The sequence below is a fragment of the Pithys albifrons genome, chromosome 3 (assembly GCF_047495875.1).
Source record: "Pithys albifrons albifrons isolate INPA30051 chromosome 3, PitAlb_v1, whole genome shotgun sequence".
Lineage (NCBI taxonomy): Eukaryota > Metazoa > Chordata > Aves > Passeriformes > Thamnophilidae > Pithys > Pithys albifrons.
The window spans coordinates 58722882-58745593 of record NC_092460.1 but is presented as its reverse complement, the minus strand read 5'-3'; the positions used below and the strand labels follow the sequence as shown (position 1 = coordinate 58745593).

Here is a 22712-nt window from a genome sequence, read left to right as displayed (position 1 = left end):
TTACACATTGGTTTCAGCAGCAATAATGGGAACTGCAGCATTAATAGGGTTCTTGATAATTTTGAAGCTATTGGGCATGATAAGATTCAGAAACACTTTCAGAGAGGAATAAAAATCAGGCTATCTCCTAAGTATTCTAACATTATTAACTTGAGGAAACTTCTTGCCAGATATTGGTTTTCATAGCACATAACCGTTTTTTTAGGTTGAAATTAAAACAAACTAGATAGCACACATTTTAGGGGCTGGGTTTGGAAACAAAATGAGGACTTGGAAGTAAACCATTCTATTTCAGAATTGAGGCAGTGTTTTCTGAAGTATTTTGATAAAAATTGAAAATCTCATTTTGCTAATACAGTAATGTTAAGTTTAAAACCCATGTACTACTGTTTTTTGTTTAGTTCAACTTTACTTTCTTGAGATGTCACTAAATTTCCTTTCATTTAACCATGTGACTGCAACTGACTTTCTAGAAACTAGATCAAAATAATTTGCTCCTTTTTCTTAGAAAGAAGATGGGTTAAAAAACCCCCCACAGACATTAAAAAAACCCACAAATAAACAAAAAACAAGGCTATTAAATCTTTCAGCAGTGAAAGTCATGATGTCTTTGCGCTGTTATTTTCTGTCTAGTTACTGAAATGTAGGATCCAGATGTCTGTTCTGACTCTACAACTGAAAACAAGGGTAACAGAGAATGACTTCAATACACCCCTTGTCAGTGCTACAGTCCATTAGCAATACTATAAATAGCATTATAAAATCCCAAATTGCAGATTCAATCATAAAATTGTCTACATTTCATGCTGATTCAGAGGGGCAGCAGCATTAACTGCAATCATCAAGGAATGTGACATCTCCACAGGATTTTCTACAGCTCACTGATCTGGTGACAGGACAATTGTTAAAAATTAATGGGGACCATCAGATGTGGATAAGTACAGGTTGGCAACTATGAAAGCTGTACTTCTCATTTGCAAGTGATAATGTAATATTCCATGATGATAGATTGCAATAGATTATTTAGATTATGTTTCATTCAGAAAACAGTAAATCTTCTTATTCTTTGAAATTTTGATCACAATATTTTATTTAATTGTTAAATTTATAAACCAGGGATAGGAGAACTTTGGGGATTTTTTACAATGTTTTCTAATTTTTCTATGTTGAAAGTACATTTCCACCTTCTGTCTTTCCATTTCAACCCTTCAGTTCTCAATTAGTTAACATTCTAAAAAAGTTGAGATCCTAAAATTCAAAGTTTATGAAGAGATCGATTCTGATAGTTAATATATAAAACATTAATACTTTGTATCCAGGAATTCTCAGATCCCTAAGACCATAAGGAATGGTGCAAGTTTGTTTGATATATTCTTACTATTTTACATGCTTGTATTTTTAAACTGCAACCAAATTTTTCAACCAAAATCACCAGTCCGATGAAGGATCTACTGGATTACATAATCTGGGCTCTGTAATGCATTGGGGGAAAGGAAAATATCATACTGTTTATAAGATTGCTTAAGAACTCCTTCACAGAGGCTGATCCTAAAAGGATGATAGGAGAAACTCCTGTTTATCATTATGGACACTGAGCATTTGTCCTGAAAGTATAGATTTCAGACACCTGATACTGTTGTCAAAGAATAACACTAGACAAGTGACATTTCTTTGTCCATTCTCAATACTCTGAATGTCTAAGGAGTCCCTGATGTTAGTGCAGGGACCTGAAGACTGTCAGGAGAAAAAAATGTGTGTGATATCTCTGTCTTCTAGGGAAAGAGAGAAAAAAAACCCAACAAAACAACAAAACCCAAACAAAAAAACCCAAACCCAAACAAAAAAACCCAAACCCAAACAAAAAAACTCAAACCCAAACAAAAAAAACAAACCCAAACAAAAAAACCCAAACAGATTTAGCCAAGTTGTAATACTTAGAAAATATGCAGTGCATGTGAGCAATAGGTTGAGTCTCCAATGATTCTGAGACCAGGTAAACAAATGGTCAGAGACAGGAATAGGAATAATCTTAAGCATGAGAGACAGTCTTTGAATCAATGTAAAAGATGGAGCATGCTTCCCCCTGTTGCCAGCCATGGATCTGTATTTCCCAAACTTTTACATTTCGTGCAAATACCAGACTGCCAGAAAATATCTGTGGAACCTCAAAGTCTTGCACCAAGTACTGTGTTCAGCAGCCCTGCCACTGCAGAGATGAAGTCCAGAGACCATCTATTCCAGAAATCAGTAACTGACTCTAACGTACAGCAAATAATGAGTATAATTATTTTTGTGTTCATTTATTATTTATGCTACTTTTGGGATTTACTACTACTACAGAAATCTAAAATATCTTAATTAGACAATATTTAAAAACAGGAAATTTGACACAATTGGAAGTATTCAATAGGTTGTCTATATGGAGTGACCTTTCCCTCTCCAGAGAGCGGTTTAGCTCATCTATCCAAAATAAATATCTAAATCATGAGATGAATTCTTTTTCAGAGATGCCTCTTTCTCTCCACAGATTATAAGAGGAGCCTTCCTGGCTAAAATTGTATGTATGTATGGCCAAACTTTGCTAAAATTAGTCCAAACTGATATCACTCTCACTAAACCATGTAGGATTGATTCTATGTGTTCACAGCATCACACTCCTGTGTGGAAACATATAATTATAGCTAAAAAAGCACCATGCTATATGTGGGGAAAAGATCTAGACTGGAGTTACAAAACTACCTTAAAATGTAAATTCTTGACCATGGTCTTCTTTAAGGCAATCTTTATTGGGTACCAAAACATCCACTGGACTTCATTTCAGACTCAAAATGAAACAGAAAAAAAAAAAGTTGTCAGTGTTTGCACTGTCTGAAAAATGCATGATTTACATTACTGGTCCTTTCATCATTCAGATAGGCAACCTATTGGAGAACACACAAGGTGGGTTCTGCAAGTCTGTATGTCTGGATTTCTTTCCAAAGGAAAACAACTATTTTGAGGGACAGATGCAAACCTGTGTCTCACTTCTCCCACATTAGAAATAGTCTTTGCAATTTCTGTTGCTTTTGGCTCTGGTAAGAGAGAAATTAAAAATAAATAATAATAATTTAGAAAAGCATACAAAATCTCCTTATCACTATATAGGTGAAAAGGATTTTCTTGTTTTCTTTTGTTTTTTTTTGTTTCATTTTGTTTTGACTTGGGGAATGGAATACAAGGAGAGAAAATCTAAGAGAACACAACAGACTCGAGTCTCATCTGGCACCGTAACATGTAAAGGACTTCAGTGATGAACAATGAGGATGGTTGCAGCACAAGGTTTTGAGTCTGTTTTTATCATCTCGAGGATCCTAGAGGAGCCTCTTTGTAATCTATCTTAGATAAAACAAAAACATTTCCCATGGACCAAATCTTGGAGTATGAAAAAGCTCCTTTCTCTCATGTCCTTACTGAAACTGGATACAAAATATGTTATTACAATACTTCTTTAATTTGTATTTTCTAAGGATAATATTTCTTTGCCAATTATAGAGGAAGAAGAATTATTATTAGTTCACACTTTTACTACTGGTGATATGATACTTTTTCAGCAATTGATGTTATTATCATATTACTGCCTAGCCGACACCTTTATTTCCTTTAAGAAATACTAAATGCATTGAAATTTAAAAATACCAAAACACCAAAATCCTTTTGTCACTTTGCTCAAAATTATCTGACAAAAGCAAATACCTTGTGTAGGAGGAATGACTCAAATCTTCATTGTAAGGGTTATTACCTGATGTCATTGTGAAAATGTACAAGTTGACTCACTCATAGAAAATCAGACAAACAAAATGACCTATGCATACAATCAAGCAGCCTCATGCTAATTCTTCCTTTAATGCAGTGGGTCATTGATGGAATATGGACTTTATGGAGTATGATCAAGTATAGGACAAGAAGGACTCTTTTCCAGACCAATGGGCAATCTGCTATGCAATCCTTGTGCCAGCATTATTGTAGTTATCTTTATTATTTTAAAGAAATATAGATTACAACAGTATTCTATCCAAAAAGATGTTTTTCTTATTTTTTCTATTAAACTTAGTTTCTGATTGAAAATAAGAATTAACTCCACCCATATTTCCCCCATAAAATGATCTACCAGAAATTATTTTTTTCCTTTTGAAAGATCATTGAAAGATCTACTGAAGTAGAAGGTCTCATTTCCTGTGAGAAGTTAATTGCTATCTGTTTGGATTATCATAGCATTGGGTTTCCTTGGCTTGCTTAGGTCCACGATTACTATCTCATAGAACAACGTACATTGGTACATAGAGGAACACATTTATTAAAAGGAGTCTTTGAATGCTTTGGATCAGAACATTGTAAGCATGTAGCAATCAAGTGATATATTTATGTTATATGTGTCATCCTGTATTTTAGAGGAAACAACAGTAATTTATTTATATTTGAAATTTGGCTAAACTGAGTAGGAACAGAAATATTGTGAGATCTGACATGAAGCCTAGTAATGAAGCAGATAAAGGACATGGACCTATGCAGTGTGTAGGTATGTAACACAGAGGGAGAGGTGAAAAACACTCTTTTTTAATTAAAAAGTGTTTAAGGCACAGCTTCAAGTTTAGCATAAGATAAATTTAAGTTGAAGAATGACCTAAGCAAGAAGGGTAAGGCAGTAAAATGTTAGATACTCCTCCCCCTTATAGGCCATGGTCATCTCACCTTTGGATTAGAATTTGTTAGTAAAAAGCATAACAAAGGTTTCACCTTAACAAAAATATGTTCTTCTAACCCCATCCATATTATAGATACATCAGTTTAAGAGAACCTTGAGGTTGTTTGGCATGTTAATATCCAGAGCTGAATTAACAATGGTAAATGCTAAGAGCTGCATAGACAGGACTGAACTAATAAAGAGCACAAAAGTGTAACACATTTGAGAAGTGCTACCATCTTAAGTGATGTTTGAGATGAAAATAAAGATTATTCTTCTAACAGTGATTACAGCAGAACTAGTCATAGCTAGATTGAATGACAACATATCTCAATTTTGATACTCACTACATATGTCATTATTTAAAACTTTGTATTGTATAGTCATAGATTGTAGAATCATGGATTACTGAAATAAATACAGAGAGTTCTTAAGTGGCTTAGTAAATTCTAATCACAATAAAGTAAATGTCATCAAGCTTTTAAATTAACTGGAACTTGCTATTTATTATTTCCTATTAGGTACACTACTTGACTAGTTAAACTGGTTATTAGATTCTTCATACAGCAGCCCCTGAACTCCTTCAGTCAATTAAATTCTTTATTGCATCTGATTTGTCAATGTCAGTGTCACTTCTAATCTCTTAAATCCACATGGGTTCAGAAGCTTTTAAATGTACTTATTCTGTTGCAAAATTAGGAAGTTACACAAGCAGAATCCTTTCTGTCTCCCTCCTCTCTCTGTGCAAACCACAAAGATAGATGCTAACAATGCAAAAGGTATAAACACCTGTTCTTCAGTCTCTGTGTACACACTCATATACCTGTCTCTCTAGAATGAAACGTTTTTTAAGATGAGCTACAGAACGTTAACGGAAAAAATATACAAACAAACAAAAAACTGTGTTTTGTTTTACTACTAGCATATTGTATATTGAACAATTTTAATCTTTGACTCAGTTTCTTAACACTTTAGAACACAGAAATCAGCAAAACAAAGTAACTAGTACTAATTCCAGAACTGGAAACTTCAACATCTTGGTATTATTCTTCACAGGTTTTGATTTATATCTGAAAAAGTATTCCAAAACATTTTTAAAGTTGTTACATTATTAAATTCCCTCTTCTTAAATCTCCCCATTTTTTCCCCATCACCAAAAGCTAGATTTTAAAGGACAAAGACAGGTGTTAAAGGAAAAGAAAGGAAAAATAGAGATAATAAATGACTGTTCCGTGAGATGCTCATGTCAGCCTTGTAACTCTTTAGTTCACCTTAAGAGCAGCATAAACATGCAGACTATTTATTTCCATATTGTAGAGTTTGTTAGACACAGACTTGTTTTTCCTTTAAAAGCATTCCCTTTCTAAAGGATCTCTTTTTTTTTGCCAGTAAAAAGCTGCTTTTTTACATAATATAGGCGTACAAGCCTCTGAACTATGAAAGCAATTACCCTCCCAGGTTAGGCGCATCACCTTTATGCTGAAAAAGAAGGCAAACCAGAGCAGACTCTTACCAGACACAAGGAAAACAATTGCTTCAGCTCGATCCAGCAGTGGCGTGTGCGAGCAGGCAGCCTGAGCGATCCCTGGGCCTCACACAAAAGCGAGATAATTGGCTTTCACGGAAGAGCTATAAACATCCATCACGGCGGGGCTGGGCGGCTGCAGGCGCTGCCCCGGCCGGGCTGGGCGCTCCCCGGCGGGATGATGTCAGGCACAGCCCCGGGCGAGCGCTCATTGGCTTCCCTCACCTGGACCGGCCCTTAACCCTAAACTGCCGGCCGCCGACTGAAAGGTGTCTGTCTATTCATTAGATACATGCACACAGGTGGGGGGGTCTTTCTATTTTTTTCCTCTTTTTTTTTCTCCTTTCATTTTTTTCGTTCTTTTTTTCCCTTCCCCCCACTCTGCATTTTTTTGCCTTTTTTTTTTTTTTTCTGTCTTTCCCTAGTAGAAAATGAGACTGTACAAACTCCTGCTTTGGGAACCAGGTGCTTGTTGTGACTTAGCTATCGAATGCAGCTATTAAATAAATTCTAAAAACTAATTTGTCTAAATTATTAAACAAGACCCTCAGGTAACTGCATTTTCATAATCTGTTTACTAAATGACAGTAATCATCAAAATATTGTACAGAAGAGGTATTAAAGGAAAGGTTAATGCATGCAACAGCTGGAGAACTCACTTTTTAAAGGATTTTGCATTGCCTTCTCTTTAGGTATGAGATTAATAAAGGCATGCATTGGAAAAAGGCTGTAAATTCAAGCATATTGCACTATTGTGATATCAGGTTGTTGTGTCTTTTTAAGTATTTAAAACAGCAAAAATAAAGAAGTGCACTAATGTACATGCACAGTTATTTTTTGGATGTTACATAGCAGCCCAGATATTCTGTAATAAATGAGGCATGAAACACTGCCAAATATATGATGTCCTAAATATAGTGGCACTAAGTACTTTGCTATGTTTTAGGCAATATCATAAATAAGGTGAACTTTTGAATGAGTCTAAATCAGTCTTTAAAGAATTGTTTTTTCCCATAAATGAATATTTTGATCTCTCACCTTTAAGTGACAAAAACATCCTATTGCTCTATAGAAAAATCTGATCTAACACATGTTGTATTTGTGTCTTTCATAGTACATAAACTTTTTTCTTTTTATCTGTGGAAACTAGTAGTTTATTTCAATGGATAGGAACCTAATTCAATATTTATTTACAGTAAGTTATATACCACACCAGGTTTTTTTATGATCTGCTATTCCTCATGACCAGAAAGGAGAAAAAAAAATGAAAAACAAAATGTTACTCAGTTTGTTCTCTGAGAAAAGTACAAAACCAAAAAACAAACTACACCAAACAAAAAAAATTTCGAAAAATGAAATATAATCACATAAAATTTAGCTTAATCTGTAAGACATAAAAGATAAGATTTCTACAATAAACTTGATAAACAGCTCTGTTATTTCCTTGTGGTTCTTTCACAAAGTTTTAGAAACCCAGGAGATTAAAATCAGTGGACTTAATAAACAGCAGTTCTGTGTAGGGATCTGGAGGCTAACCTATTAGTCAAAACATACTTGAGGCCAAAATGAAAGCTGTTGTTCATTTATTTCTGGTCAGAAAACATGGGAGTTCAGATGGAAATGTATATAATAAAAAGATTCATTGCTATGAAAAAACTGAATTATAGATCAGAAAAGATTAATTTGGACAAAGGGAATGCCAGCTGTGCTTTTGTATAATTAATGATAAAGGTAAGACACAGTAATTGATAAGAAGATATGAGTTATAAGAAAAAGACTTATTGATGAGATAAAGTATACTTAGATGTATCATATTCAAAAGTTATGTTCTACTGAATATTTAATGTTATAAATAGTCTAGACCACACAGTCACATTGCTGACAAAATTTGATTACTTTGGTTGATTCAAGCTGAAAAATGCCATGATTTCCTATATATAGTTAATCTCACCATGATGAATTAAAGTTCTATAGATTTTTTTATTCTTGTTTAGACTACACTTTATACCTTAAGAGAGCATATCACTCATAGATAACCTGCTAGACCATCTTTAATGGTAGAGTGCCATACTTTTACAAAGTCTTCAGTGTTAGTAAAGTACTAAGCAGTAACTTACATTAGTAGAACATTTACTCAGGAAGTGTAGTACAAATATTAATTTGGAACATTACTGGAGAATACTTCTTACTAAATGGCCTGTAGAAATTCACATTTTCTATACAAATTGTCTTTTTTTTTCTGCACTAATATTTCATAAATATTGGTTTGATATTGAACTACTTATGAAGGTATTGATAAGTGATCCATTTTTTCATGTGTCTTGTTTAAAAAATTATCTGTGACCAGTATTTTTAAAAACATAGATGAATTTGGAGATCTAGGTTAAAGAAAAGTAACAGGTGTAGGTAACAGAGCAGTTCCATAATCCTAATCAAGTCACACAGCATTTTTCACACTTCCACATGCTGTCACATATGGATTATAAGCAGTTTAAAATAGAAATATGGGGGAAATACAGGATTTAAATAATAACTTTTAAATATGCAGTAGTAGCAACTCAGCTCAGAAAAAAAAAAGCTGTAAGGCCATTTCTTTATAGGAAAAAATCACTTAAATTAAATAAACATATTGAATAGTTACAAGAGCTCAAATAAGTGTGCATGACTGTATGTGAAATCCAGGAACATGCAATTCATATATTCCTATCATTGTGCCATGATTCGTATATATAAAGAGACAAGCTTGTCAACTCTCACACCTGGCATAGGTAATAAAGGTGTTGTTGCCAGTATTTTTTTTGGCAACATAGTTCCAAATACAAAAAAGAAAGAAGGAAAGAACAACAGAATGAAAGAGAAATGACCAATGATTTTCAGTAACTAGCTGTAAGAACAAGAGAATGAAAGAGAAATGACCAATGATTTTCAGTAACTAGCTGTATATTTCTTTCTGTAACCTAGTATTAATCAATGTATGAATGATACTGAGGAATCTAACTGGAGTGCATATTTTAATCCTCAAGCACAGAGAAACTCAGGTTTATTAGTATATATTTCCCATGAGCTGAAATCATTATTGCATTTAATTGCTTGACAATTACTTCTGTCACATCAATTTAATAGTTAAACCAATTATTTATGTTACAAAACATAGTTCTGCACCAAACACTGATTGAAAAACACAAGAAGTTCTTCAGTGTTGCTTAACCTATACATTATTAATATTGGAAGGGCTAGGATTAAAGATTTTTGGGGAAATTAGAACTCGGTCAGGTAGTAAGAGTTTTTAGAGATTGAATATGTAAGCTTATAGTTGTAATAATCCTGTATATAACATGAATGCCAAGTTATGTAGACCTGCTAACTGTTACGAACATTTTTTTTTACTTCTTCATTCAGGCAACATGACCTACCTGCTCTTAGGAGATTTTTATCCACAAGATGGCAGCTCAGTTTGCATGGTCACTACTTTGCAATATTCAACTTGAAAATCATAACGCAGTCTTTTTTTTTTTTTTTTGAACAGCAGATATGCTTTTCTATCTCATGAGGAATGAAAAAAAAAGAGAAAATATCTCCAAACAATCCCAATAGTTAAGATCTAATTAACCACAATGTTGAGATAAAATGGTGAGGAGATTATAAGAAGAATGTTTAACAGCACAGACTTTATTTTTACTTCTTTGAAAGAATCTCCATTCAGATCCATATGTTTTTCATGCTTCAATTTCTACACCATCAAACCCATTATAGCCCTTGATAGATTCAATTTATAAAGTACAAAAGGTTCTACTGAGAGAAAAGGAATAGCTTATGTGCCTAATTGTAAACTTAGGTTAATAGGTTTCCTCTATAGGTAATGATGTATCTGATTTTGCTTAATACTTAAACTCATCAAGAATGCTCATTTATGTTACTAAAATCTAATAGATAGCTTTATTTCTAAGGTTAAAACTGCTAAGATGATTATGTGTACAGATCAACCACGTACAATGAATAACTCTTTATGCCTTGTAAAATTAATAAAATATTAAGAAACATAAATAACAGGCTCTAGCTCTCTTCAAAGACATCACTCACAGCTGAAATGATTAGCAATAATATTAGTGAAAGCATTTTCTTTGTCAATGAAACCCAGTAAATTAAAATGAAGCTTTCAAAAAAAAAAAAGCATAATTTAATATGGAAATAGTTTGCCCATGGGATGCTCATTTCAGGGAAATCGTTTGGTCTAGCTACCTCGGTGTGCACAGTCTTTGATGCCACTTCTGGAGTGGAATTACTGATCCCTCAGAGAGAAGTAAGAAATTCTGAGTTACCTAAAATTTATCATTGAGCAAGACCCTTCATACATATCATCATAAATGTGTGGGTGGGATCTTACAGAGTGTAGTAAATGCAAAATTGATTGATTGATGGTACTCACCTTTTAATGAAAAAGAGATAAAATGTTTTTAACTAGTGTGGGCAGGAGTTCATGAGTGTGTTTATCATGGACAGTGGCTTGTTAACAAGGCAGCAAGGCACTGATTCATGGCTAACAGGCACATACTTGCTCTCTCAGCATTTTACATAATGAAAAAAGCACAACTTTGGGGTATGAAATTCCAACATCATGGTTTGTAACCTACGTCACATCAGCATTGACTAGGTTGAAGCGTGCAACAGAAGAGAAGTAGATTAAAAGGGTCTAAAGAGAAAAGGTGATAAGATAGAAAGATAAAGGTAATTTGAGGTAGTTTCGACTTCTGTGAAGATGGGGCAACCTGCCCAATGCATGACATGAACCTGGACTCAGTTATCTCAGAGCAGATGATTCACTGCAAATTACAATCCCACAGTGACTGGTTCATGTAGCCAACTGTAACAACACACCAGTCATTAGAGTATTGTCATAACAGAAGTGCTAGTCTTTCATCACAGAATGTCAAAATAAATTTGTGTCATGAAGTTACATTTTCATTCCATAAACTAAACTGTGAAAAGAGTGTTAGAAGAAAAGGGTTTCAATTTTTCTCTGCAAATATATGGGAGGACAATGTCATATCTCAGGATAAGATGACTGTTGTTTCTGGTCTGCTATGCAAGGGTCTATTTTAATACACTTTTTTTAAACAATAGGCAATTTTATATGGACTAGAATAAGGCAGTAAAGGAACCATAGGCAAGAATTTCCAATCTTCTCAATAAAGCAATACATGCAAAGATTAAATTTTTACAATGAATAAAAGAAATGGCAGAAAAACATTTAGATTTAAAAATTTAGATTTAAAAAAATGTCTACATAGGGGTTTAACTCACTTCTTTGAAAGTGACTTAAGCTTTAGATTTCACATATCTAATACGCAGCTTTCTTACTGCCTAAGTTCAGGTACTGCTGGGGTAGCTGTGGGTGCACCAAAGTGGTCTTACAGAAAAGGGCAGAACCATGAGGATGTACTCACTGGGCTTCAGATGTGTCACAGAGCGCAAGTGTCATACCTGCCCTATACATTCTGTTAACAGCAATACCATGTTTGTTCAAAATAGAGCCTGTTTGAACTGCTGTTGCAAATCAGAAACACAGTCAGCTGGCTGACCTTCATTTAAGAATGACACAGATATCATCTGGATAGATTAAAAAAAGGATGAACGCTACTGAAATGTGTAAATATTTTCTACTGCTCTGATGGCCACATCATTGCAATACTTCAGCTAGTCATAAGCTAGTCACAAGCATCTCCCTGTTGAACAGCTACAGTTTTTGTATAACTGGAACCTTCAGAGAAACATTTTACAAATCTGATTCCAGAGCTAGATGGTAATTATACACAAACTCTGAAGAATTTTCTGAACTCAGTATTATTGGATCTCAGGGAAAAAATCTTCTAAGACAAAACTGATAAGGACATAGTCACACAAATTTTCTGCAAAAAATAAGACCCAAATAGTCTTTTGATAACTTTACAAATCATTCCTTTACTATCTAGCTTCCATAATTGCTTTGAAAATCTCATTTTTATCAATCAATTATGTTTTGACTAATAAATTACTTCATTATTGATGTCTAGATAAGGTATTTAAAGTTTAAAAGTTGAAATGCTATTCAGTAAGCAAAAACATGAGAAAAAATTCTTAATGACTTCACACAGAGAAGTCAGAACACAACATAAATCATAAAATACAACTTTACAGCTTTTTTTTCCTCTATGTGTAACCTTGAACAGAGGGATCAAAAGCACTGCTGGAAGTTGTGATTGTTGTGTTCTATCATTTACCCAAAGTAAGGATCATATGGGTAAAAGAATGAGTAAAACTACTTGAATACTAAATGTTCATTTCAAGATCTTGGTCTGTAAGAGAGTTGAACATCCAGGAGTAGCATTTTCAGACCCTACTGCAGTGAAGGGAGCCCCATTAACATTTAAATCAGTAAGCAAAGGCAATATTTGTAGATCCAAGTCTGAAATACTGGTCTTTGAGAACACCTCTCACAATTACTACAAAATATGATGCAGGCATGCAAATTTACAGAGGATACTAAAGTTACTGCATATTAATGACAGCCAACAAAGGACATACATTAAGTGATAAATGCATAATATGGTGTAGTAGTGACCAGTGTACAGGCTGTACAGCCCTTCCTTATTCACACAGGGATTAAACTTGTTCCTGAACATCACCCTAACACAATGACTTTTTTGGCTATTCAGTTGAAAGTTCATCAAAGAGGAAATTATTCAAAATAAATATGTCAGTGTTTGATGTTTTATCAGGAGATTTTGAGCCAGTATGAAATGAAGAGCTTGTTTCTGTGGCTAGCATGACAGTGTACAAAACAATGTCACACTAAAAAGGCAGAGGTGACTGATTGAGGTACAATTCTGCACTGACTGACCAAACAACCTTTCTGATGTGTTAAATGTTAAGCTAAATTTGAACCGACAAATAGCTACATTTTCAGTATTTATACATAAAAAGGTTACTTCCAAATCCCTGCATAACAATATGTAGTACAGCTATTGCATTATTAAAATATGTACATTGAAAATATGGGAAAAATATTTTTTTAAAAAGAAGATACTAAACAAGGAACTCATCTTCAGTCTTTATTGCTAAGGGAATACCAAATATAAGACAAAGACCTTGAGGAGAATAACATTAAATGACTTAGTCTTGAAGACACTACCTTCATTCTGACATTGTTTTGAGAAACTGGAGTGGAAAAGACAGCTTGCTGCCAGAAGTCTCTGCTAGTGGACGAAGAGATGGATTTAAAAATGACAGTGAGTTGCTGTTATAGTTACATTAATATACAAATTTATATATATAATGTATGATGCATGTAGCATTTCATAAAATGCATTTAGGCATATTTAAATTTAGAGTCTCTGAGGGTAGCAACGGAAAATTTAAAAAAATATTATTAGTACAAGTATTCAACATTGTTCAAGAAAACTAATTCTACGTAATAGTTGTAGTCAAAGGAGAGAAAAATAATTTTAAATGAAAAGATGGTAGATTTAGACTGGATGTAAGAAAGAAATTCTTTACTGTGAGTGTGGTGAAATACCAAAACACTTTGCCCAGAGACACTGCAGGTGTCCAGTCTCTGGAAGGACTAAGATTCAGCTTGGACAGCTTGATCAGCCTGGCCTATTGAAAAATTTCCCTGCTCATGGCTAGAGGGTCTCTGAAGTCACTTCCAATCCCAAATATTTTATGATTCTATGACTGTATGACAAAACTGTAATTATGTCCCAGTACAGATAATGTTTTGAATGTTATAATACTGACATGAAATTTTTTCATCTTCTTAAAGGGTTAACATCTTTAGAATTAATATTCAGTAAAGCACACGTAGTTTCATGTAGATTGAGAAGCATATACAAAATGCAACATTAACAACTACTTTATTAAGCAGTTTATTAAAATGATAATATCTTAGGTTTTAGAATAGTTACAGTAATTAAAGCTGGTCAAACCATTCTGCACAGGATAGTCAGCTGAATTTTGAGGAGAATTTTAAATTAGATTGCTATATTAAACCTGTGTTAGTTTAAATCTGTCTGCGTGATTTAAAATGGTAATGCTCTGCTATATATGGGATTCAGTTTTAGATTAAAATTCACAAATTCGGGTATCTGAGTTAGGTATCTTATCTCACTTTGTAATCAAGACAGAGCTAATCAAAGCAACCATTGAAGGCTAGAAATAAGTTCAGTTTACTTTAACCTAGGTATCTATGTACAGACACAGTTGTCTAAATTCGAGAGTTGTTTAATGTTATTTGAGATGACCAAGGGTATCTGAAACATCAACATGTCAATGTAGCTGAAGTCTCCTGAGAAGTGACAGGTGAACCCTGGAGACCTGCACCCTCTTTATCCAAGGTCTGCAGGACAGGCATATTACCTAAAGCATCACAAATAGCAGAACACTTTTATGTTCAAACAATTGAATAATTCCTGTAGTGATTATTCAGATCACTGGAAAAAAATCAGCTGTTTAAGTATAAGCACCTCTATTTAATCTTTGCTATTTGAAAGCCATCTGACTGAAGCACAGAGGGATGAGGTCTCCACTGATCATAAAACTATAGAATAATAGAACATCCTGAATTGGAAGGGGCATGCAAAGGTCATCAAGTCCAATTCCTGGCTCTGCACAGGACAATCCCAAAAATACACTGTGTGCCTTAGAGTGTTCACTTTTAGAACTCTGGCAGGCTTGGTGCTGTGACCCCCTTCCTTGGGGAGTCTGTTCCAGTGCCTGACCACCCTGTGGATGATTACTCCCCTAACCTAACCTAAGCCTCATCTTACAAGTTATCTATCACGCCCATGCAGATCAGATCAGATGTCTTCCATACCATAAGCCACTGTAGTGGTTTGCACTGGGGTAGAGTTAATTTTCTTTGCAATAGCTAGTATGGAGCTGTTTTAAATTTGTACTGAAAACACTGTTGATAACATCGAGATGTTTTTGTTATTGCTGAGCAATGCTCACAGCACTGCAAGATGCTGGTGGTGCACAAGAAGCTGGCTGGTGACATAGCCAGGACAGCTGACCCCAGCTGACCAGAGGGATATTCCATACCATATGGCATCATCCTCGGCATACAATGTTGGGGGAAGAAGGAGGAAGAGGGACGATGTTCAGAGTGATGTCATTTGTCTTCCCAAGTCACCCTTATGCATGATGGAGCCCTGCTTTCCTGGAGGTGGCTGAACACCTGCCAGCCCATGGGAAGTGGTGAGTTAATTCCTTATTTTGTTTTGCTTTTTGTGTGACTTTTGCTTCAACTATTAAAACACCTCAACCCAAGAGTTTTCTCACTTTTATACTTTCAATTCTGTCTCGCATGCCACTGGTGGGGGAGTGAGTGAGTGACTATGTGCGGCTTAGTTGCCAGCTGGGGTTAAACCATGACAACCAGCATCTCGGGTAACACTGGATTTTGGCAATTGATTTGAATCCTGTTTACTGAGGTGACATAGTACCTTTTCAATGTTACCCAGAATTACTTTCTTTTGCTGCTTCATAAAATAAGCATTTATCTCCTTTAGTCCATCCTTACACTATGAGCAGAGATCCTGCTTCCTCCACAGTATATACCTCAATACATATTTTCCACTCATGTTCCATTCCAAATACAGAATGAAGCAATATCATTATGTGATGAACGCCAACAAAGTGAGCCTTAATCTTATTTCTAGAGATGGCATAGTCTTTCTGATGTTCTAAAAATAAGGAATACTGCTAGAAAAATAGTCCTGGGAAGCCAGATCTTAACAAACAATGGGACTGTGAACTACAGTCTCCATAAAGACTTGCACTAGGAAAGAACATCTTCAGCATTGCATTTTAAATTTATTGAAAATGTAATATTATTAATCAACTTAATAGAATGAATAATTTCATGTGGTAGGCTGGCAGAGAAAAAGGAGTTCAATTAAATTTTTTATACTGCCTGGATCTGTTATTTTATGTGCTTCTATCTTACACACCAACTAACTAAACAGCAATTAAAAAAATCAGCTTTACAAAGAATGCATAGTTTACTTCTTATCCCTTTTGATATGTACTTAAAAAACGAAATTATGAGCTAGAATAATCCCAGTCATTGTAATTCTAGGGAGTGTAAGCATAAATTACACATAGATCTTGAACTTGTAGATGAAGCACAGGAAGAATGGTAAGCAATAAAATGTTTTATTGTCTCAGTATTACCTCAGATACACTGAGGAAAAGCAAAAGTATATAGCTTTTTTCATCAGCAGGTTTGCGAGAATATGTGTGCTTTCCGAGGTGGGACTTCTCCATACCGTTTACTTTTCAATCATGAGGCTGAGATTTAAATTTTTTTTTTTCTTAAACAAATGTTAATATATATTTTTATTTGCTGAAGTAGACATTGGAATATCTAGATCAGAGTGTTTATTGATTCCTTCTGCATAAAACTATAATTTTCTCAAAAGAAAAATCTGTGAGAAGTACCAATATGACAACATAGGAGTTGCATCCTATGACAGATCTTTGCTGTAGGTTTTTCTCTCTTGTTGCTTATTTCTGAAAGCCACATCAAGAAATGATTTTTTTACATTAGTACCTATTAGTGTAATCTCACTGCAGTTGCAAATTTGTAACACTTTCTCTGGTTCTATGAAATGATATAATCCACTATTTTAGTATTAATTCTATAGCGGTTCTCTTGTAATTAGTTTTATGAAATAAATTTTTTGTTTGTTTGTGTGTAGTGGATCGAATCTAGCTATAAGCCAGGCACCCACCAAAGCCACTCTTATTACTCCTCCCCAAAACTGAATAGGGGAGAGAAACTACAATGAAGAGTTCATAGGTTGAGGTAAGGACAGGGAGAGATCACTCACCAATTACCATCATGGACAAAGCAGACTCAACTTGGGGATATTAAATGAATTTATTACTAAATAATCACAGTAGGATAAGGAGAAGTTAGATAAATCTTAAAAACACCTTCCCCCCACCCCTCCCTCCTTCCTGGGCTCTACCTCCTCCCCTGCAGCAGTGCAGGGAAAGAGGGAATGGGGCTTGTGGCCAATTTCTCACATGTTTCTGCTGTTGCTCAGCGAGAAGAGTTCTTCTGCTGCTTCAGTGTGGGATCCCTTTCACAGGAGACAGTTCTCCACACACTTCTCCGTGCTGAGTCCATCCCATAGGTAGTTCTCCATGAACTGCTCCAACATGGATTGGAACACCCTTCCACAGGATGCAGTGGTTCAAGCACAGGCTGCTTTGACATGGGTCCCCAACAAGGTCACAAGTCCTACCACCTCCTCCATGGGGTGCAAGTGGATCTTTGCACTCCTGTTGACCTCCATGGGATATAGGGGCACAGTTGCTTCACCATTGTCTGTAGCACAAGCTGCCAGGGAACCTCAGCTCTGGCATCTGGAGCACCTCCTGCCCCTCCTTCTCCACCAACCTTGGTGTCTGCAGGGTTGTTCCTTTCATGTAATTTCACTCTGCTCTTCTCTGACTGTAATTAAACCTGCTCAATAACTTCTTTTTCCTTCTTAAATATCTTACAGAGGTGCTACTACTATTCCTGTTTGGCTCAGACTTGGCCAGCAGTGAGTCCATTCTGGACTTGGCTGGCATTGGCTCTATCAGACATGGAGGAAGCTTCTGGCAGCTCCTCATAAAAGCTACCCCTGTAGCTTCCCCCCCTCCCTCCCCCCAGCCACACAAACCCTATAGATTCTGTAAAGCATTTCTTTCTGAGACACAAAAATTGTATGAAGTCCTCTATATATAATACTTTTGGAGGATATGATAGCTATGCCACAGTGAAACATTCTTTTTTCCTATTTCAGCAATACGATTGCAGAGATGCTTGAAATAACGTGGAAATAGATCACTATTTGACTGTGCTGACTTCATAGGTAGATGCTCACCTGCTCCATATTTACTAGGCAGTTCTCCCCACACTGCTAAAACAAAACATAGGCTCACATTTTGTGCATTCATCTTGCTTTAATCTAAATAAATTCCCAAATAGATTCTAAAGTATACATTATGATACAACTTTCCCTTGGATTCAGTTAATAATTAGTATTTTTTTTCTGCCTTACTTTAAGTTACAAAATTATATAAATACTATCTATTCTGAGATTCCTTATTGAAGTTAATGACTCATATATTCCACTTCATCTGCTTTGGAGGAAATTAATAAAGTTTAAATCCTATTTTATCTTTTCTTTTCTGAAATTAATAATCTACATGACCTTTGCTGTCCTTCTTTGACTTAAAAAGTAATCTTCATATCTAGTTTTTCTTTCTGTGTCCTGAATTGCTGAACCCAGCTTTGTTTCCTTCAATAAAATTAATAGTTTCCTTAAATGAGTTTATCTTAATTTTTATTTAAATGAGAGAATTCTTTATTACAATTTCCTTGCCATCATTTCTTGTTTCTGTGAAAGGTCAGAAACAGTATTCTATTAAGAAACATACTATTTTAATCAATTAATTGCTATCTAATGCAGTAGTATTAGTTTCTTTCACCTCTGTGTCTGCAGTGTCCCCTTCCCATCCCATATGTTTTTTCTGTTTTTAATAATTTTATATTTTTATTTGTATTTTTGCTATTTTGTTTCTGTTTTGTTTCATTAAGGTGCACTTTGAGCCTCTAGCTACACAGATTTCCTCCCACATGCTCTCTATGCTCAGTCAAATTTGCAGTGTGTCTATAATTCATCCCTGTGGCAAAGGGTAAGAAGAAAGTCTATGAATTGCCTAAGTCCAACTGAAGGCTTTAAACAGACTTTATATTTTCACTGTGCATACAAATGAGACTTGTTGTCATAGTTTCCCCAGTTTATTTGTGTGCAACTGTTAGATGTGTACAGTCCAACAGAAGCCTTACGGGGGAAAAAACTCCAAAATCCCTAACATAAACCAACCAAAACCATCTCACTTTTATGAGCCTTCGAAGTTGATATAAATGATGTCTCTTATAAAAAACTTAAACTAAACCCAGTCTTCTCATTACTTGGCAGTAAGCTTATTGACAAGATGGATGTTTTGGTTTGTTTTTTTTCTTCTTATGTACTCATCTTAGAATTAGCAACAGGAACTAAATTTAACAATTGAAGTAAAATGGCTTTTTTGCATACACTGAAAACTGTAGGTAAGTCCTAAGTCTGTTTTATGGGCTGGTCAAAATGTTTACATACTTCATATTTCAGACCTCTAAGCTGCCATTGCAGATTTTTGTTCAACTTCTACACTCAGGGTCTCCTTCATCAGTCATTATTTCTGTTACCAAGTGATCCTTGTTTATCAGTTTGTAATTGATAAAAAATGCCTTTGTTGGGATGACATAAATCTAAGCTGTGATTGAATTTTGCATTTTTGAAATAATTTTTTCATAAAAATCACTTTAAGGCTACATTACCTAGATGGCTCCTGAATAAAAAAGAATAACAGAAACACAGGATCACAGAATGTGGTTGGAACAGATCACAAAAGGTCATCTAATCCAATCTCAAGAATAGAAAATTCTACATGAAGATCATAGAATATCCTGAGCTGGAAGGTACCCATTAGGATCATCAAAGTCCAACTCCTGGCCCTGTGCAGAACAACCTCAAGAATGAGATCACACACCTCAGAACATTGTCCAAGGACTTCTTGAACTCTGTCAGACTTGGTGCCATGATCACTTCCCTGGTGAGCCTGTTCCACTGCCCAACTACCCTCCAAGTGAAAAACCTTTTCCTAATATCTAACCTAAACTTTCCCTGCTGCAGCTTCAGGCCGTTCCTTGTTGCAGGTCACCACAGAGAAGAGATCAGTGTCTGCCCTTCCTCTTCCCCTTGTGAGAAATTTGTAGACTGCCATGAGGTCTCCCCTCAGTCTCTTTTTCTCCAGGCTGAACAAACCAAGTGACTTCAGACACTTGTTGTATGCTTTTCTGCCTAGACCCTTCACTGTCTTTGTAGCTCTCCTTTAGATGCTCTTTAAAAGCTGTATATCTTTGGTATATTGTGATACCCAAAACTACACACAGGACTTGAGATGAAGCCACACCAGCGCAGAGTACAGTGCAACACTGGTGGGAAAAATGTTAGAAAGAAGCTCTACCAAATGAAGGCCTGCTCTTAAATTTGTAGAACTACTGTAAAAATTTCCAACCACTTTATTTAGCTTTGTCTCAAGACGATAAGGAACACATAATCAATAACAAAATGTCAGTTATTTTCTTCAAGTTAAGTGAGGCAGATTTAGACTAGTGAAACTTAGTGGTTTAAATTCAGTTTTGTCTTTGTAGATTAAATGAATGTGTCAAAATTTTGTTTGAAGCTTTCACTGTGTACCAAAACATCTCTTATGAGTGAAAAGTCTTTTTAGGTTAATTTGAAGTCATTTAGAAAAAAAAATAAAAGATAGATGAGACATTTCTAAATTTTTGATCACTAAAAGTATTTTAATGAAATTATGCTGTTCATTAAGAAAAGTTCTTTGGGAACTAATCAGGGAGGAATAGTAACTACTTTTAATTACAATGCTCCTCTAGTCTGAATAATTTAACTACAGAGCATTTTGTCTGCCATGTGTTACAATGAGTCATTGTTGCTGCCTATGATCCTTTATTCTCTCAAGCAGGTCTTTAAAACCCCTCACCCTCATTCTCTTTCTATATGCATTATTCAACAACTTGAAGAACTAGTTCAAGACAGTCATAAAGAGGCAACGATTATTCTTCAAAAGCTTAAAAAGAAAGGATTCCTATGTGGCATTTTCTTATTTTCTCTTGTGAAACACTGTTTTATACTTAGAACTAGCCATGGTTCATATTTAAAGAAATGTTCATCAAGATTATACATGTTCAAGGACAATATTCTCTGTTCATACTGACTTTTCAGGACACCTTCAAGAACACTACTCCCAGACACGCAAGAACACAGCAATAAACTGCGATGGTCAGGACTGAACAATGCTGATACTGACACAGGAAACATGCTCCAGTTCTGTGTATCCTTTAAAAGGAAAAATATCTTCCTTGCAGTTCCCTACTGGTTAAGCAGAATAACTGTTTACTCAGAGATGACTGCACATAGGGAGTTATTGCCTAGATGGGATTTCTCAGTAAAGAGATGAAATGTCATCATTTTTTTTTAATAAATAATTTTAAATATATAAGTTAGGATTGTTTGAGGTTTTTTATTTTTTAATTTCTCGAGCCAAATTCAACTACTTCTTTCTCACTCTGAATGAAAATAATTTGCATGATTGAAAACAGAAATCACAACATTCATTTCCTTCCAAAAATCTCTTAGAATATATATTTTCCACTAGCTGTAATTTTATACAGTTGTCTTTCAGATAGACAGTACTGAGGGACAGCTGCTGAGAGGAAACATTCATTTGCCATTGTAAAGCTAGATTTTAGACCTAGGTAGAACATATTTCTTATAGTTATGTCAAGTCTTACATGACTTGTTAGCATCTGTATAGCTGCAGGGAAGGCAAATGTTGAAAATTCATAATGAGCTTACTTTAAGAACAAACAAAACTGAAGAAAATAATTTTTCTAATAAAAAGAGGGGGAAAAACATCTCCATCTTGTTTTTTTGTTCTCAGAATAAAAAGAACAAAGTATATCTTAGAGATGTGAATATGAGAGATTACCGAGAAGTAATTCATAATATGTAGAAACTGTCATATGTACATATGATGCCCTTAAATTAATAGAGGCTTACATTGCCTACATTGTTTTCCACAAAGAGTGCTGTCCCATTCTATTTGACCTTAATTAGTGTAATTGATAGTAGTTTTAGAGCCGCACACCATTTTAATCATGTAGTTACACTTTTCATGACAGATGAAAAATGAAATAGCACCTGGGAGTTATCTATTAATAGCGAGAGAACAGAAAGGTAAAAAGAAACACTGTTCTCTTCTAGGACTTCAGGGCTTTTATGGCATTAGTAATGAATTACTAATGTATTCTGAGGAGCACACTGATCTCCAAGGATGTAGTGAAGGGCGGTAAGAGATAGGATCAATATGAGTTAGAAATTTTATATCATTAGGAAATCATATGGCTACAAGAGTATATAGGTAGACCAGAAAAAATATCAGAGCTTGAGAATACAAACCATGTATATGTATGTATGCCTGCATGAATGGGGTTACCTGGGCACATGTACTAGGGGCTCAGACTCTGACACAGAGTGCGCTTTAAAGTTTCCTGGGAAAGCATGCAGTGCTACAGCAGGTCATGAGGTGAGAATTACCGAACAATCAAAATTTTTTTTCTGATGTTATTTTTTGGAATGGATTTGAAACAAGACCAGGGTATGAAGAGAAGACAATAAATGAGAGTTTTTGAGTTGTAAGCAAAACATTCTAAATGAGTACATTTGGTCAATAGTTTCAAGTGGTAATTTTTTTCTTGAAGATTTCTCCTATCACTGTTAGTAACACTCAGTTTTTGAAGTT

The 22712-nt window shown here is 35.0% G+C and overlaps 1 protein-coding gene across 1 annotated transcript in view; it reads right to left on the bottom strand.

Annotated features, from left to right (window-relative positions):
* Positions 1-6382, bottom strand: part of MGAT4C (MGAT4 family member C) — a 134837-nt gene extending 128455 nt beyond the window's left edge. The window contains exon 1 of the mRNA XM_071549942.1: positions 6234-6382. The gene's annotated coding sequence lies outside the window, so the exon portion shown is untranslated. The remainder of the gene's footprint in view (positions 1-6233) is intronic.
* Between the last annotated feature and the right edge of the window lie 16330 nt (positions 6383-22712).